The 16,044-nt window shown below is 44.0% G+C and overlaps 1 protein-coding gene across 4 annotated transcripts in view; it reads right to left on the bottom strand.

Annotated features, from left to right (window-relative positions):
- Positions 1-11,443, bottom strand: part of VIT (vitrin) — a 104,242-nt gene extending 92,799 nt beyond the window's left edge. For all 4 annotated transcript variants that reach the window (XM_077843622.1, XM_077843624.1, XM_077843621.1 and 1 more), the window contains exon 1: positions 11,157-11,443. The gene's annotated coding sequence lies outside the window, so the exon portion shown is untranslated. The remainder of the gene's footprint in view (positions 1-11,156) is intronic.
- Between the last annotated feature and the right edge of the window lie 4,601 nt (positions 11,444-16,044).

A 16,044-nucleotide genomic window follows, 5' to 3' on the forward strand; every position in this document is an offset into this window, starting at 1 on the left:
CATGATCCCAGGGTCCTGCCATCGAGTTCCGCATCAGGAGCCCGCTTCTCCCTCTACCTAGGTCTCTGCCTCTCTCTCTCTCTGTGTCTCATGAATAAATAAATAAAATTTGAAAAATTTTTTTAAGAAGACCCTGAAATAAATGTCTCTATAGTCAGTTGCAGAAATAACACTTGCTGAAATTAAGTGACTCAGCTGGTCTGGCAAGAAAAGATAACTGAAGTCAATCAGGATCTCCCTTGGGATTTTGGAATCCGGACCCTGAAAGCCTTGAAAACTGTAGGAGCCAACCTGAAGGCCACATGGGATCCTAAATAGAAGGTGAAGGCAGAAAGAGAGAAGAAGAGAAAGCCTGTGGCCCTGGGAGAAGCAGGGGGAGATGCTGCTTTGGTTTCTGGCCACCTCCCAGATCCCATTTCCAGTCTGAAGGAGGTCCAGCTGGCCTCAGCCTCCTGCGCATGACATAGATGTTTCTGGGCCCTTTGGCTCCTGCCAGTTGGAGTTGGTTTCTATTTCTTGAAGCTTTGGTTCAAACCCTTCTCATCTCTGTTGTTTTAGTTATCTGTTTCCCTGAAATGATTAGTAGCAAAATGAAAACACTTAAAATGAAAAGGGCACCTGTGTCTGCCTGCCGGTTGGTAGCATCAAGAAGGGGTTTGAGAGGCTGTATCCAGCTCTGGAGTGAGGCTCTGGGAAGAAGTGTGATAAAGAATCCCATAAGCTATGGCAGCCCACAGAGAACGAGGAACACGGCCCACCCACCTGGAGTGCTCTGGGAGGCAACCATGGGCGTGGGTAACCTTGACACTATGCCATCAGAATGCCACTGTGGGGTTCTTGGGATATTTATGACCATGGTTCAGAACCAAGAATTCACAGCCCCTGCCCCCCAAAACTTGGCAATGTTTGAGGATATTTTTGGTTGTCACAAATCAGGGTGGGGCCTCTACCTCTAGTGGGTGGAGACCAGGGATGCTGCTAAACATCCTAAAGGGCACAGGACAGCCCCTGCAACAAAGAATTATCCAGGGTTGAGAAACTCTGGTTTGCGAGAATTTTTCCCCTCTAAGTATTTCTGAAAATGTTCTGCTTACCAATGTTCCAACCTAGGAATTTTCTATAAATATAGGTGATTTTTCAAAAATAGCTAAGATGTGAACAACTCAGGATCGCTTTCTCCAGGACCACTTTTGATCACCAGGCACAGTCAGGTCAAATCCTAAAGCAGAGATATTTACTCGTGGGCAGCGGCTGGATGAGACAGGTCGCCCCTGTGTTCCACGACGGAGATGTGCCCATGCCGTTAGGTTCAGCGATCCATGTGGCCTGTTTCTACATGTCAGAAAACCAAAAAGGGAAAGCCTTTTTGGTGTGCATGTTGCAGACCATCATTTTGTAACTCGTTAAGAACCTGACATATGGTAATGCTTACCACATCCACAAAGGCTTCGACCAATAGTGATTTCTAGTGAGGCTGCAAACAGTAATTACGTTTCTGAAGTGGTAGTTTAGATCTTATATTGCCAGTAGGAAAAAAATACTAGTTTGCAGGCATGGCCCCAGATGAGCTCTAAAGAACTCCTTCCAAGAGTTATTTATCCTCCGTAATGGAAGGGCAGTAAATCTGGGGGAAGGGCTGAGGACCTCAGTAAAAGACGAGGTGGACCGTGACTGTTCCTCTCAGTTACTCTGGAAACCGCGTGCATTTAAAAGATTCTCATAGAGCTTTGGAAGATGAGCTTCTCTCATCAGAAGCTTCTTTACCTAATGCGTTTGACACTGTGGATTAGTCCTGCCTCCTCCCAGTGGGTTTTCTCCCTTGGGCCTTGAGGTTTGTGGTTGCCAAGGGGCCATCCACTGTGAATTGGGAGCTGTGTCTTTGGATCAGTCCAGCTGCCATCCCCAGAGCCTCGACTGGCCCGAACACTCTGTGCTTTTTGGTCCGCCTTCAATTCTGAGGCACAGAAAAAACATTTTCGGGTCTTGTATAGCCTTCCAGCTGAGGTGGGAAGGAAGACGAGGGTGTGCCTGTAAGATCCATAGCATCTTCTTCTCGTCAGCCTCCTGCTAACGAGTGGGTTCGTCTCAGATGACAGGGTCCCAGTTGTCCCCAGGCCTCAGAGAGGCAAGTGCAGGGCATGTTCTGGAATCCCAGCAACCAGAGGCTCCAGGGGTGGGGGGCTGGGGGGAGGCAGGGTGTGGGGGGGCTGTCACTACGGCTGAGCAATTGAGATGATGGAGGATTAAGTCCTGGCAGTCGGTGGGGACCAGCAGAAGGAGTCATTTTGAAGCAGGGGACCCAGGTCTCTAGCATGCAGTATCACACTCCAGAGGCCCTTTCCAGACCATTCTCAGGTCTGTGGGAGCCTTCCAGCCCCCTTTGATGTCCCGACAGTTTTCATCCTGCTGTCTAGTGGCCTGCTACATGAGATGGGGTCAGTTTCTTTGTTGTTCATTGGAAGCTTTAGAAGTTCGTAGTCCACTCCTGTAACCACACTTCATTTGGTGAACGCTTACCACGGGCTCCCCACTGCACACAGGCCATCTCGATTAATGGCCGCGCTGATCCTACTGGCTAAGCACGACTATGCCCATTTTTCAGAGTAGGACATTGAGGTTTAGAGAATTTAGTGAGCTGTCCAAGGTTGGAATGGACACGGGGCAGCACCAGAGTCCCATCCCAGGTCTCACATTTAACCCCACTCACTGCTTCATTCTATCACCCTCCAGGATGGGTTCACCTTCCTTTTCAATCTTGACACATATATCCTAGGCTTTTTGAAATACTCTACCGACGATAGTTCAGATGCACACTCTCAAATACAGACGTTGTGTGATACAGTTGTCTTGGCTGTAAGGTCAGAAGATTTTCCGAGTCCTATCTGGGCCTGAACTCACATAGAGCTTCCTCTCACACACACAAGTTATTTAGGGTAAAGTGATGCACCAGGCATATTTTTAAGTTTAACCAGGCATAACACACCCATCTAAATAAACATTTGAGTGTATTGTAATTGACTGTGTAATGAGATGTTAAAATGGGATGACCCTTCGTCTTAGCTTCAGCTGAGACTACATGAGAACCACTCCATGTTCCCAAGCGGTCTCCCTGCCGGCCCTCCCACTTCTCTCTGGTGCTCCTGCTCCCCTCCTGCATCTGGGGTGCGGGAGGAGGAGGGGAAATGCCAACAACTTTTCCTAAAGCCATCCCTGCTGTCCAGGCTCCAGCTTCCCTCTTGGCTGCTACAATGCTGGGATAGTCTGCAGGGAGGCCGTCAGCCAGGCATCCTGGCTCTTGGCCACTCTCTTTGGAAGTCCAGTTTGGGTGTCCAGTAGCCCCATCTGAAATGACTGGGTGGTTGTGTCTCTTGGGCTTGGGGGTGTCTGAGAGTGGTGTCTGGCTTGTGGTTAAGACATCTATGGGAGAGGGAAGAGCTTGTGGCAAACCTGGCTCTGTGTGAGCGTCAGCCTGGGGTCCCTCTAGGTCCTGCCCAAGCCAGGCGCGTGGAGGGCTGAGGAGGCCACAGCAGGAGGCTCGGCGGAGAGACTGCAGGTGGCTCAGAGGCTGCGTGAGGAACCGTACACCCCCAGATGTGCCAGAGCAGATCCATGTTAGCAGCATCTGGGGTGCCCAACGCACTGGGAGCATCTCTGAACCCACAGAACAAGAAACGCCTGTTCGAGCCTGCCAAGCCCAAGGAGCCCGGATGCTAAGCTTATGGCAGTATCGCTGACAAGGCCCTTCTGTCCCCTTACCTTTCCTCTGGGTGTGAAGATACTGTTGCCAGCGGCCGAGGGGAAGGGGGTTAGAGGACAAGGCAGAGGAAGAGAGAATTAGTCCCGCCCCCTTCCCCACGGCAGCAGTTAGGCCCAGGACAGAGAGAAACTTCAAACTGTGAAAGCCACTGTGCAGTTTTTAAGCATTATGTAAGTGCTACACCCATATTAATGACTAAACTGATTGTGCGGGGGTGTAATGTGGGTAAGTTCTTTTTAAAAATTCTGAATGTGGCCTGAAATATTAAGGGACCTACTCAGATTTCATCCAGGGCAGAGGCAAGAACTGCATGTGGAGTGTGTGACTGGACGGGGGTGGGGGGACTTCTGGGGGAACTTGAGGAGCATTAGGCTAGTGCTTTCCTCGTCTCCGTGTCCAAATACCTCGACATTACCTTTCCTCTTCATTCTCTCTGCCTGTTTCAGACAACCCAGCCCTCCCAAGCATGGTGCTACCTCAGGGCCTTTGCATTTGCTCTTTTGTCTGCCTGGATTGTTCTTCTCCCAAGCATCCACATAGGTTGCACCCCGGTTTCCTTCACCTCTTTCTCTGTTTAAATATCCCTTTATCAGAAATTTATCTAATCATGCAAGGCAAATCATCACTTTCATCTCACTGCTCTGCCCAGCCCCCTTATTCTATGTTCTTAGGTTTTCATAGCCTATAAGACTACTGGACCTCTCATGTGTGTCTGTTTATTGTGTGCTCCTCAGATCAGCAACCTCTAGGAGGATGGAGACTATTTTGTTCACTCTTCTTCCTAAGCCTGTAGAATTATGCATGGCACATGATGGTGGCCCAATAAATATTTGTTGTTTCTGTTGTTTGGTGTTGTCTCTGCTTCCCCAAATTCCTTTTACCTTTTGGACTATAGATTCACTCACTCTGTTATACAAGCAAAGCCAGTCTGGGCAAGCTGACTCACACCTTTACTTCCAAAGCCTGTTTTCTCTGTCTGGGACACAAAGGAATCCAGAGGAGGGAATTCACTTAGCATTGAGATGCCAGTGACCTGATCTCTTGGAAACTATACATTGGGTTCCCCTGAAGGAATAGTTTCTCTCTCTCTCTCTCTCTCTCTCTCTTTTTCTTTTTTGACTCTGAGAAGAAAGAATGCAGAAAGAGTCCCTTCTCACTATAGCCTGAAGGGTGGTTTTTATGAATTTTTACCACATGTCCACACAAAACTTTAGCCTTTCTCTCACTGAAGGGAGGAATTTGAGAAATTTTTACTAGAGTCTTGTCAGCGTAAAGCCCCTTATCAGGGAAAGTGCTTTTCTGAAGTAGTCTGAATCATTAGGAAATAAGTTTCTGTGACTTGCTGCTAACTTAGCTCTAGAGTGAAGATAAAGGACACCCTTCTGGGGACCAGCTACTCATAGGGCTTGATAACGAGGTCTGCTCCCTCAGCCTTTCCCCCGAGAGTCAGCTCTTCCCAAAATACCTGAAAAGCATTCTTAAGTCAGGAGCTCATGTACAAATGACAGAAATAAAAACCTCTCTTCTTGACAGCCCATCTCCTGTGAGGTCCTTGTTCCTACTCCTCCCCATCACTATGACTCCTGTGTCTCTACTTGCAGGAAAGGAATGGTTTCTCTGAAATTTCCTTGGCTTGAAAGTGATGTTTTTAGGGATGGCAAAGATTAATTTGGTGCAGTGACAGAAGAACCAGGACCATGTGCACTTGTTGCCTGGTATGTTAAGAACACGAGCTTTGGAAACAAACTGCTGGGGTTTGAGGTTGAGCTCCATCGCTTACTAGCTGTGTGACCTTGGACAACTCCCTTAACTTCTCAGTGCCCCAGATTTCTCAACTGGAGAATAGGAGCAGTTACAACCTACCTCATAGGATTGCTGTTAGGATTAAATGAGTGAATATATGAAGAGAGCTTAAACCAGTGTCTGTCTGACACACAAGAAAGCTGTGTGGGTGCTAGCAAATACGATTTTTTTTATTGTTCAGTGGTGATTAATCATAAGTACCATCATCGTTCTCATCATTTTTATCTATATCCTCTTGCACTTAGACTCTAGCTGAAGACTTTACAGAGGTGAAGCAACCAATTGAATCTTTCTCAACAAGGTGCTGCCCAGGTTAATCATGGCTTGATTTGGGGACTTGTTGGTGAAGGAACCACATGGGTTTGTGACTACCATTAAGCTAAATTCTTCTAGGGCCCCAGAGAGGGAGCAATTCTACACTTGTGTTCCTGCCTTTTCTCTCAAAGATTTATAAGAATCTCCTACCCATTCTCATGAAAATCTTCTAGATGATGGTAGGACAACTGAACCAATCGAATGGCTGAGGGATGATATCTAGTATTTTTTAAAAGGAATTGCAAAAAGCATCTAGTGAAGCCATAGGAAGCAGGATTGAGTCTACCCATCTTAAAAAATTGTAACACCAAAATAAAACACAAACACCAAAATATTTCCTACCCTGAATCTAAGCCAAACCATTATTTCCTTTGTTCCAAAGTCATGGCTTGTAGGTTTGACTTAGAAAAGGACTTTGGCATCCCATTATCTCAGTTCACCTTTCTCCCTCAAGGTATTAGCCCTGGAATGTGGCAATGGATTTCAGCTGAGCCACAACACCTGCTGCTTGGGTGATTTGCCGTGTGCAGGTTGCCACATGACGTGCAGCTTTTATAGATCTCAACTCAGAGCATCACCTGGTGCCTGCTTTGTGCACTTCCCAAGCAGCCCCAAGCACTTTAGATAGGCAGTCTCTAAGGATTTCTTCAAGATTTGCAGACTGTTGAAGTGGAAAAGTTTTCTAGTTGATTAAAAACAAATTCTAAATCCCGTATCCGCAACTGTTTGTTTAATGGTTGAGGTAACCGTAGAAAAATGCAATAAACAAGACAGAAATAGTCTTTGCTCCATTGTGAACTTGGGGCCCTGGGAATCTCATTGGATTTTGATCCTTCACCTCCTGGTCTGTAAACAGGAACTCATCTAGGTGATCTCAGACTGACTTAAGTGTGTGTGTGTATTTTTTAATTAAAATTTAATGCTTCAGTTCCAGAATTTGTTTGGTTCTTTTTTATGTCATCCATGTCTTTGTTGAGTTTATTTTGTTCTTGTAATGCTTTCCTGATGTCATTAAATTCTTTAGCTGTATTCTCTTATGAATTCTTTGTTGGGGTAGTTCATGTATCTCCATTTCTTGAGGGTCAGTTAGTTACTGGAAGTTTACTGTGTTCCTCTGGCAATGTCGTTTCCCTGGTTCTTAATGAGGCTCATAGCTTTGGATAGGTATCCAGTTACCTCTTCTCGACTGTATGGCCTGACTCCAGTGAGGAATGTTACTTTGGTCAGGTGACTTCACGGACGGATAGGGGTGTGCTGGGGTAGGCAGGTGGTGCAAGGCAACAAGTGTAGGGGCTCGTGGTAGCTCTAGTTCCAGGGAGGTGTGATGTCTTGACAGCTCTGGCTGCTGGGGTCCACGACATTGACAACTGAGTAGTCCTTGCTGAGCATGTTGGAGTATCTGCAAAGGCCGTTGGAGTCCTTAGTGATACCTCAGGATCCAGAGGCTAGAGACCAGGGCAGGCAGTGGTGATGCCCAGCGCTGGTGTGCACGCAGAGGCTTCCAGGGTCTGCTGTGGGTGGGCCAGGTGCAGACACACCTGTCATGGCAAGAGCCAGGCCCACCTGCTGGTGCACTAGCAGGTGTAGGTCCCTGATCGTCCTCGTGCACTCCTGTGGCTGCAGTCTTGCCATGGACTGTGCACAGCAGTAGAGGCTGGTGACAGGAGTCAGGCCAGCAGGGTACAGGTGCACAGCTGGATTGGCTAGCTGCAGGTGAGCCCAGTGGTACAGGTAAATGACAGGAGTTAGGGTTGGATCCTGGATGACAAGTGGCTGTGGAGGCCCTGGTTGTGGGGCCAGGTTATGCTCCTGCAGCTTAATTAAAAATTAATAGCCAGCACCATATCAAACGGCCATTTCTGATGCTTCACTTAAATTTGTCCTGGTCTGTTGCTCCTTTCTTTACTTATTCCCTGCACTGACAGAAGCTACCCATCACCACATGCACCCGGACCTTTTGTACCTGCAAAATGGAGCAGGTTCCCTGTGCAATTCTCCCGCCCACCCTCCTTACGTTCAGAGGGTCAGGGATTCCACCCACCTTCCACAGACCACAGAGGGACCGATTATTAGGCAAAGAGAGGGGGGCCTTTGGGGCTTCTCAGATTACAGACATCACAGAGCTTGCCTCTCTTTGCTGATTGATTAATTAGCTCACATCCTCTGGACAAAGAAATGGCAACATGTGTCTAATAATTACATTAATATCACGTAATTTCACAAATCCATTTGCTTACCACATCCACAAAGTTAATGTTTAAAAGTCTGAAGAATATTACAACTGATTTGTTTCACAGCTGATCTGATTTCTTCATTCTAGTCATATATAATAAAGAAGAGATTTCTAACATTTGGTGCTGATGGTGTAGCAAGCACTAATTGAAGCTTGTTGCCACAATCCTATGAGGAAGGTGCTAATAACAGACACCTTTTACAGATGAGAAAACTGAGGCCCAAGGAAGTGTAAGGAACTTGCCGAAGTTAAGACATTTAAGGAAGGCCAGATCCTCCTGCCAGACAAACTCCCATAGGATCCACATAGCACAGGAGGGCCACGTGGCCTTGGCCTTGCATGGAAGGCCTTAAATTTAGGTATTTGACATTATCTCCACATGAGGGTGGAAACACAGATAAGTCATAGAAATGCACCAGAAGGGGTGCAAGGGTGGCTCTCTCTCTCTCTCTCTTTTTTTAAAAGATTTTCTATCTATTCATTCATAAGAGACACAGAGAGAAGGGCAGAGACACAGACAGAGGAACAAGCAGGCTCCCTGCAGGGAGCCTGATGCGAGACTCCATCCTAGGACCCAGGGACCACAGCCTGAGCTGAAGGCAGACGCCCAACCACCGAGCCACCCAAGCATCCCTGCATTGTGCTCCCTGCTCAGCAAGAAGTGTGCTTCTTCTTCTCCCTCTGCCTACCACTCCCCCTGATTGTGCTTTCTCATTCTCCCTCTAATAAATAAATAAAATCTTAAAAAAAAAGAAATGCACCAGAAAACTGAAGAAGTCTGTTATACAGTTTGAACCACACTGCCGTTAGTAATATATTTATATTATATTATATATATTTATTATATTATATTATAGTAATATATACACAGTTGTGTTACACTTGCAATTACAGTACATTTCACTTGTGTATATGTCAAAAAGTCTTAGGTTAGGTAAACATAAATATTTTTAATATACCACAGGTTCCAAACCCACTTTGATACTTCTTCACTTCTTAATATACAGAGGCCTGCCCCTATTTGATACTGGAGATGTCCCAGTGCACAGAGCCATAGTGTTAGGAGGGAAACTTAGAAACTATCTTGTCCAACTTCTTCATTTCCTATGTGAGGAGATGGAGACTCAGAGATGTTGAGTAACCTCCCCCAGGTCACACAGCTAGAAAGCCCTTCTACTGACAGATCAGTGTGTGCTCTGTCCTGTACCCACTGCTGTACAACCTGGCTTATGCTTCCAAGTAAAGCAAGGAGAGAAGTTATACACGTGGGCACAAGTAACATCCCGGAGGCCACAAAACATTTATTTTGAAATCAATGACTCCTTCCTGTGTAATCTGTTTTTGAATACATGGGGTGGGGGGGACGATTACATTTCTATAGAGCTCTTCATGTTTCCAAACCCTTTGGAACTGAGAATCAGTATTGGACCTCATGACCACCCTGGAAGAGGTGTGGGCAGACATTGCTATTTCTGCTTTTCTGATGGGAAAACAAAAACCAAGAGATGCCGCACACCTTTCCCAAGGTAACACAGCCAGGTAGTGACAGAACTGTTACCTGGCTTGGACCAGTGCGCCCAACCCTACTACTTTTCTGTGTACCAATATGTCATACAGGAATTACAGATGAGAAAAGCACAAGCATTCCCAATGCTATTCATAAGCCATTTTAAACCCCATGTATTTTTTTTCTGAAAGAAACTATTATTCATGTAATCAGTAAGTTGGCAAAAAAGATAACTAGATTTTCCAAGTGATATTCATAAAGTAAATGCTATTTCAGGATAGATACTAAGCATTTCCAATGTTCCTTAGGTGTTTCCTTTCCATGGTAAAGTGTAAGATATATTTAAATCAAGCTTAGTCTGGGAAACTAGCACATTGCAATTAAAAATGCAGCCCTTTAGTCTTGCAATTCTCTGTCAAAAGCCCTTTCACAAAAGAGGGTATTTTAATTCAAAAAATAAAAGACAGACACTTCCAGCTTTCTTTACCGGAGGAGGCATAGCTACCATTTGCAGCTAACACATATAACGAGAAAATACACAAACAAATAGCATCTGATCTTGCTTTGCTATGGGGTGTTTTCATCTTTCAAGAGACGAGGGAAAAACAACCTCAGAACTTTACCACCAAAACTTCCAAATTTATTGCAACACAACGTAATGGCAAAATGCTATTTTCTTAGCGCTCACATTTTTGAATAACCACCATGGCCAAGAATGCCTGGTTTTATTTTTACAATAAACCCAAAGAAAATCTGGAATTCTACTCTCAATCTGGGGATGGCAAAGATGCCTGGGTTTTTTGGAGCAAACCATTGAGGCTAACTGTTCAATCTTATCCTCTCTGTTTAACCTGTGCTTGAGGCATTTATTTCATGTTTATACTGGTTTGACACAAATCATGCTTAAAAGAGATTTCGTACCCGGTTTCCCTGTGCAAAGTTGAGCTACAATAGTAGACTTAACAATGCCAGCCCTTTCTGGGGCTTATCAGTTAAAGAAGCATTCAGCCTAAGAAAATACTTCTAGTGGAAACAAGATACAGAATTGTACATCTAGCCACATTCCACTGAGATCTGTCTGAGAGAAGTTTAGATCCACGCTAAATAATTTCTCTTCATTTAGCATCAATGAATCCCTTTCTTGCACTGCTTTTCATCCATTGTTGGAAGCAATTTGTTACATTGCTATCATATTCCATAGAGGAAGCAAGGTATAAAAACGGGCAGCAGAATAAAGAGACTTAGGTCATACTTTTCAACTTATTTTAACCATCATTAAATTGGTTTAAAAATATGTTCAAAAATTTTATTCTGATCTTAGCACAATTTAGTTATAGTTGATATACATAATATTAGTCATTTACAAGGATGTCAATTACCCCCACTCCCCTCCCATTTCTCCTAAGACTAAAGTTTGTACAGACTGATGACTTGGTCAAGGTATACATTGTAGTTTCTTAAAGATAAATACACTTTAAAGTTTTTATAATAAGGAATGGAAAGCAAACTATCTACATAGCTTAGTAATTCATCAGACATACCTTGTTTGAAGAAAGCAATTTTTTTTCAAAAATTTTCCACCACACAGAATGGATAGCCTTTTTTCCTTAAGCTTTTCTGCATTACAAATTCCATCCAAATTATTCTAAAGAAGAAACAAGGAGAGGTCCAAGCAACTTTTCTCTTTTCTCAGAGGAGCTAATCAAACATTCCCATCAACCTCTCAGCACTTTGAAAAGCACATTTAGCCACACACACACACACACATGCACATGCTCACACACACACACACTCTCACACACTGCTTCTCACACTGGTTTTAGTGCTGAATTAGGCGGTCCTCTTTCAAATTTCCACTCCCACTTGCTTTTCTTTGGGGTAAGGATTTCTAAATATTCGTTTCTAGCCTAAAGCACACATTTTCAGTAAGCAAATTCTATAATTAGAAATTCTAAAAAGCAGAAGAGACGTGCCTAGAAAAAATGGGAAATAAAAAGTAGGCTTTAAAAAGGACTTAAGGGCAATTAAATTTTCTCTTTCTTTTTCAAATGCTAGTGAGCAGCTGATTAAACTGCATAAGGAAAGAACACTGTGCCAATACCACCAAACTGGTCCTACTGGACTCTCAGTCTTGGAGTTGAAAACACTTTTCCTACATAGTAATGTTATTTATTTATTTTTTCTTTGTTTAGCTCGCTTAGGTCCTTTCTGCATTTTGGCAAGCTTAATGAAATGACTGTAGCCCATGCTGCTAGTAACGGGACACAAGATAAGAATAGTGGAAGGCAAAACCTGACTCATGTTTCAAAAAACTGATGGTGGCGAGCTTACATCATAAGTGAAATCTGCCGATTTTAGTTATTATTGGTATCACCGATTAAACTGAAGGGATTCAGATGCAAAACATATATCAGCATATCACACCATTAAAACACACACACACATACACACACACACACACACAGAAATGCACATCTGGCACTCCTGGAGATTCAAATGTGTATCACCCTAACAGAGCATCTTCTCTCCAGCAGGGCGGGAGGTAGCACAGAGCCATTCCTCCTCCTGCTGGGGAGTATGCACTCACGCAGCCCCAGAGGAGAATCCTCCCTCCCAGCAGCCCTACCTGTGGGCTCTGAGATAGTTCCTTATTTAAGATTAAGGTTGGAATGCTATTTAGCTTTTTTCCCCTCCATTTGGTTCTGCCTTTAAATTATTTCTTAATCCTATTTCTTCCTCCAAAAAACCCTGGGCCTAAGACCATTGGCAGTTAAGAATGGTGCTGCCACACATGGAGGATGTCTGGCTTCTACCATCAGGGAGTCAGGGAAGGTTCAGATGAAATGGCAGCCCAAAGAGAATTAACGATGATAATAATAATTGCCTTTTTTTTTTAATCAAATGCTTACTTTTGCTAGGAATGGTGATAGTCCTCTACATTTATCACCTCATTTAACACTTAGAAGAACCGGGATCCCTGGGTAGTGCAGCAGTTTGGCGCCTGCCTTTGGCCCGGGGCGCGATCCTGGAGACCCGGGATCAAATCCCACGTCGGGCTCCCAGCATGGAGCCTGCTTCTCCCTCTGCCTGTGTCTCTGCCTCTCTGTTTCTCTCTGTGTGACTATCATGAATAAATAAATAAAAAAATCTTTAAAAAAAAAAAAAACACTTAGAAGAACCTGGAAAGGCCAGTACTATTACTCCATTCCTCAGATAAGAGACCTGAGGCTCAAAGAGATAGTAACTTTTCCAGGGTCACCCAGACAGAAAGGTAACAACTGGCATTCAAATTCAAGGCTGTCTGATTCAGAGGCAACTTGCTGTATTAGCTTCCATATTAGTCTGGAGCTTCTTTTCTTTTGTTAATTTATTTTCTTATGTTGAATAAGGCAGAAATCAAATGCAAATGTATTGAAAAGCATACGAAGAGATGCTCAAAGACAAGTACAAATTAAAAACAATGATGTTTGCCATGATGAAAAATTCTGGAACTACTAATTACCCCTCATACATGGGGAATGTGTTCCAAGACCCCTAGTAGACACCTGAAACTGATGATAGTACTGAATCTTAATACATACTATGTTTTTTTCCTATATCTGCATACCTATGATAAATTTTAACTTAGAAACTAAGCACAGATCAACAAAAATAACAAGTAATAGAATAGAACAATTATAGCAATATACTGTAATAAAATTTATATGAATGTGATCACTCCCTCTCAAAATATCTTACGGTACTCTACTCTTCCTGTAATGGTACAAGATAGTAAGGTGCCTGCACAGAATGAGATGAAAGACAGAGGTATCGTGATACAGCATTAGGCTACTATTAACCCTTAGGTGATTCATTGGAAAGATCATCTGTCTCCAGACCAGGTTGACCTTGGATAAGAGAAACCACAGATAAGAGAGACTACTGTGGATATTGATGGTTGCGTATTATAAATGTAATTAATGCTAATGTGTTAATGAACCTAAAATGGTTAGACTAGTGAATGTGTTGTTATATATGTTTCATAATAAAAAGAGAGAAAGAGGGACACTCAGTGGCTGAGTGTCTGCCTTTGGCTCAGGTTGTGATCCCTGGGTCCTGGGATCAGGTCCCACATCAGGCTCCCTGAGGGGAGCCTGCTTCTCCCTCTGTCTATGTCTCTGCCTCTCTCTCTGTGTCTCATGAATAAATAAATAACATCTTTTTAAAAATAGAGAAAGAGAAATCCTCTTTTATTTTTAAAATTTTTTTTAAAAGATTCATTTATTTGAGAGAGAGAGAGAGAGAACACGGAGGGTAGGGGCAGGGGGAGAGGGAGAGAGAAACCCAAACAAGCTAAACACTGAGCACGCAGCCTGATGCGCGGCTCAATCTCACAACCCTGAGATCAGGAACTGAGCCAAAACCAAGAGCTGGACACTTAACCAACTGCACCCCCAGGTGCCCAAGAAATTCCCTTTTAAAAAAAGTACTGAAGGGGCACTTAGGTGGTTCAGTCAGTTAACCATCTACCTTTGCCTCAGGACAAGATCCTGGGATCTTGGGATCCAGGCCCACATGGTCAGGCTCCCTGCTCAGCGGGGAGCCTGCTTCTCCCTCTCCCCCTGACTGCTGCTCCCCCTCCTTGTGCTCACCTTCTCTGAATAAATAATGAATAAATAAAATCTTTAAAAATATTGTTTAAAAAGTCATGAAATATCACCTTATTTTCATTAGATGGACAAAAATGAGAAAGCTGGAAAATGCCCATGGCAGACATGTGGTGGCCCTACTGGTTGCTGGTGGTGTGCATCTGCTCTGGGCAGATGTGACTATTCCAGAGAGCCATCCCAAGTACTTAGTCACAGCATATGTGTGCCCAGGGACCCGGGAGCCCTCCTTGTAGGCTTCAGTGAGTAGTCTTCAGTGAGCTTCTTGCACAGAGTCAAGAGAATTCCATCCCTGGAGAACCAAGGAGTTAAGTGCATGGGACATGCACAGTATGAAATATTTTGCAGCAGCTAGAAACAAAGGACTATGTGTGGGTTTTTTTTTTTTTTTTTTTTTTTATATGTGTGGGGTTTGAACATCAATTCCTTGGGGCCAGATCACCTAAGTCTGACTCTTGGTTTTGGCACCTGACATTTGACAAGTAACCTAACCTCTCTGTTTCTTAGTTTCTTCATCTATAAAATGGGAAAAATAATAAAACCTGTATCACAGAATTATGACAATTAAGGGAATTAATACTTGTAAAGTTTTTGGAATCTTACCTCGTGTGAGGCAAATACAATATTAGTGTTGTTTAAATAAGCCTGGTGTACATAAACAATACTATATTCATTTTGTGTTGCTGGGTGACAAATAACCACAAGTTAGTGTCTTAAGACAATACTCGGTTACCGTCTCACGGTTCTGTAGGTGGGAAGTCCTGGTGTGGCATGACTGGCTTCTCTGCTCAGGGTCTCACAGGCTGAAATCAAAATGTCGGCTGGACTGGCCTCTTACCTAGATTCTCTGAGATTCTACCTCAGCTGGCTCAGGTTATTGGCAAAATTTGGTCCTTTGTAGTAGTGGGTTGAGGTCCCTCAAGGGTTGAGGTCCAGGAAACTGAGGTCCTCAGTTTCTTGCTGGCTGTCAGCCAGAGGCTGCTCTGAACTGCAGAGGCCATCTGACTCCTTGCCACATGGCTCCCTCTGTCTTTAAGCCATCCAGGGCATGTTGCATCCTTTACGTGCTTGGCTCTTCTCTGACTTTCTCTTCTGCAATGGACCAGAGAAAATTGCTTTTCTAGGGCCTCTGTGATGAGTGTAGGCCCACTGGGATAATCTTATCTAAATGTCAACTGATTAGGAACTATAATTACATCTGTGATCTTGCTTTGCAATGGGACATAACATAATCGTGTCCCACAGGCAAAGATCCTGGGCCATTTTAGAACTCTGCCTACCACAGCTATTGATTTTACAAACATTACTTTGAGGGAAAGTAAGAACCAGAATGAGAAACATAATACCGGAATGATTAATTTTAGGTGTCAATTTTATGTGTTCTAACTTACTGACTGCAGATCCTGGATTTCTCAGCCTCCCTGTTAGCCAATTCCTTACAGTAAATCTCTCTCTCTCTCTCTTTCCTCTTGATTCTGTTTCTCTGGAGAACCCAGACTACTACAAATGTAATTATGAAAATGAAAATGATGTACATAAAACAACAGCATACATTTTGCAGGAACACTTGTCGGTGAATGTATACTCAGCAGACCCATGGTCTTCTGAGCCTCGTACTTGCTATTGCTGATGGCTTCTTTTGGGTACCTGCATGGATTACATGCTCAGTTTCTCCACAGCTTTGCTCAAATGTCAAGTCCCGAATGAGGCTCTGCTTGGATACCCTGTTTAAGACAGCCCCTCACCCCCCAGCATTTCCTCTTCCTCTCCTCTGCTTTATTTT

Source organism: Canis aureus, chromosome 12, assembly GCF_053574225.1.
Source record: "Canis aureus isolate CA01 chromosome 12, VMU_Caureus_v.1.0, whole genome shotgun sequence".
Lineage (NCBI taxonomy): Eukaryota > Metazoa > Chordata > Mammalia > Carnivora > Canidae > Canis > Canis aureus.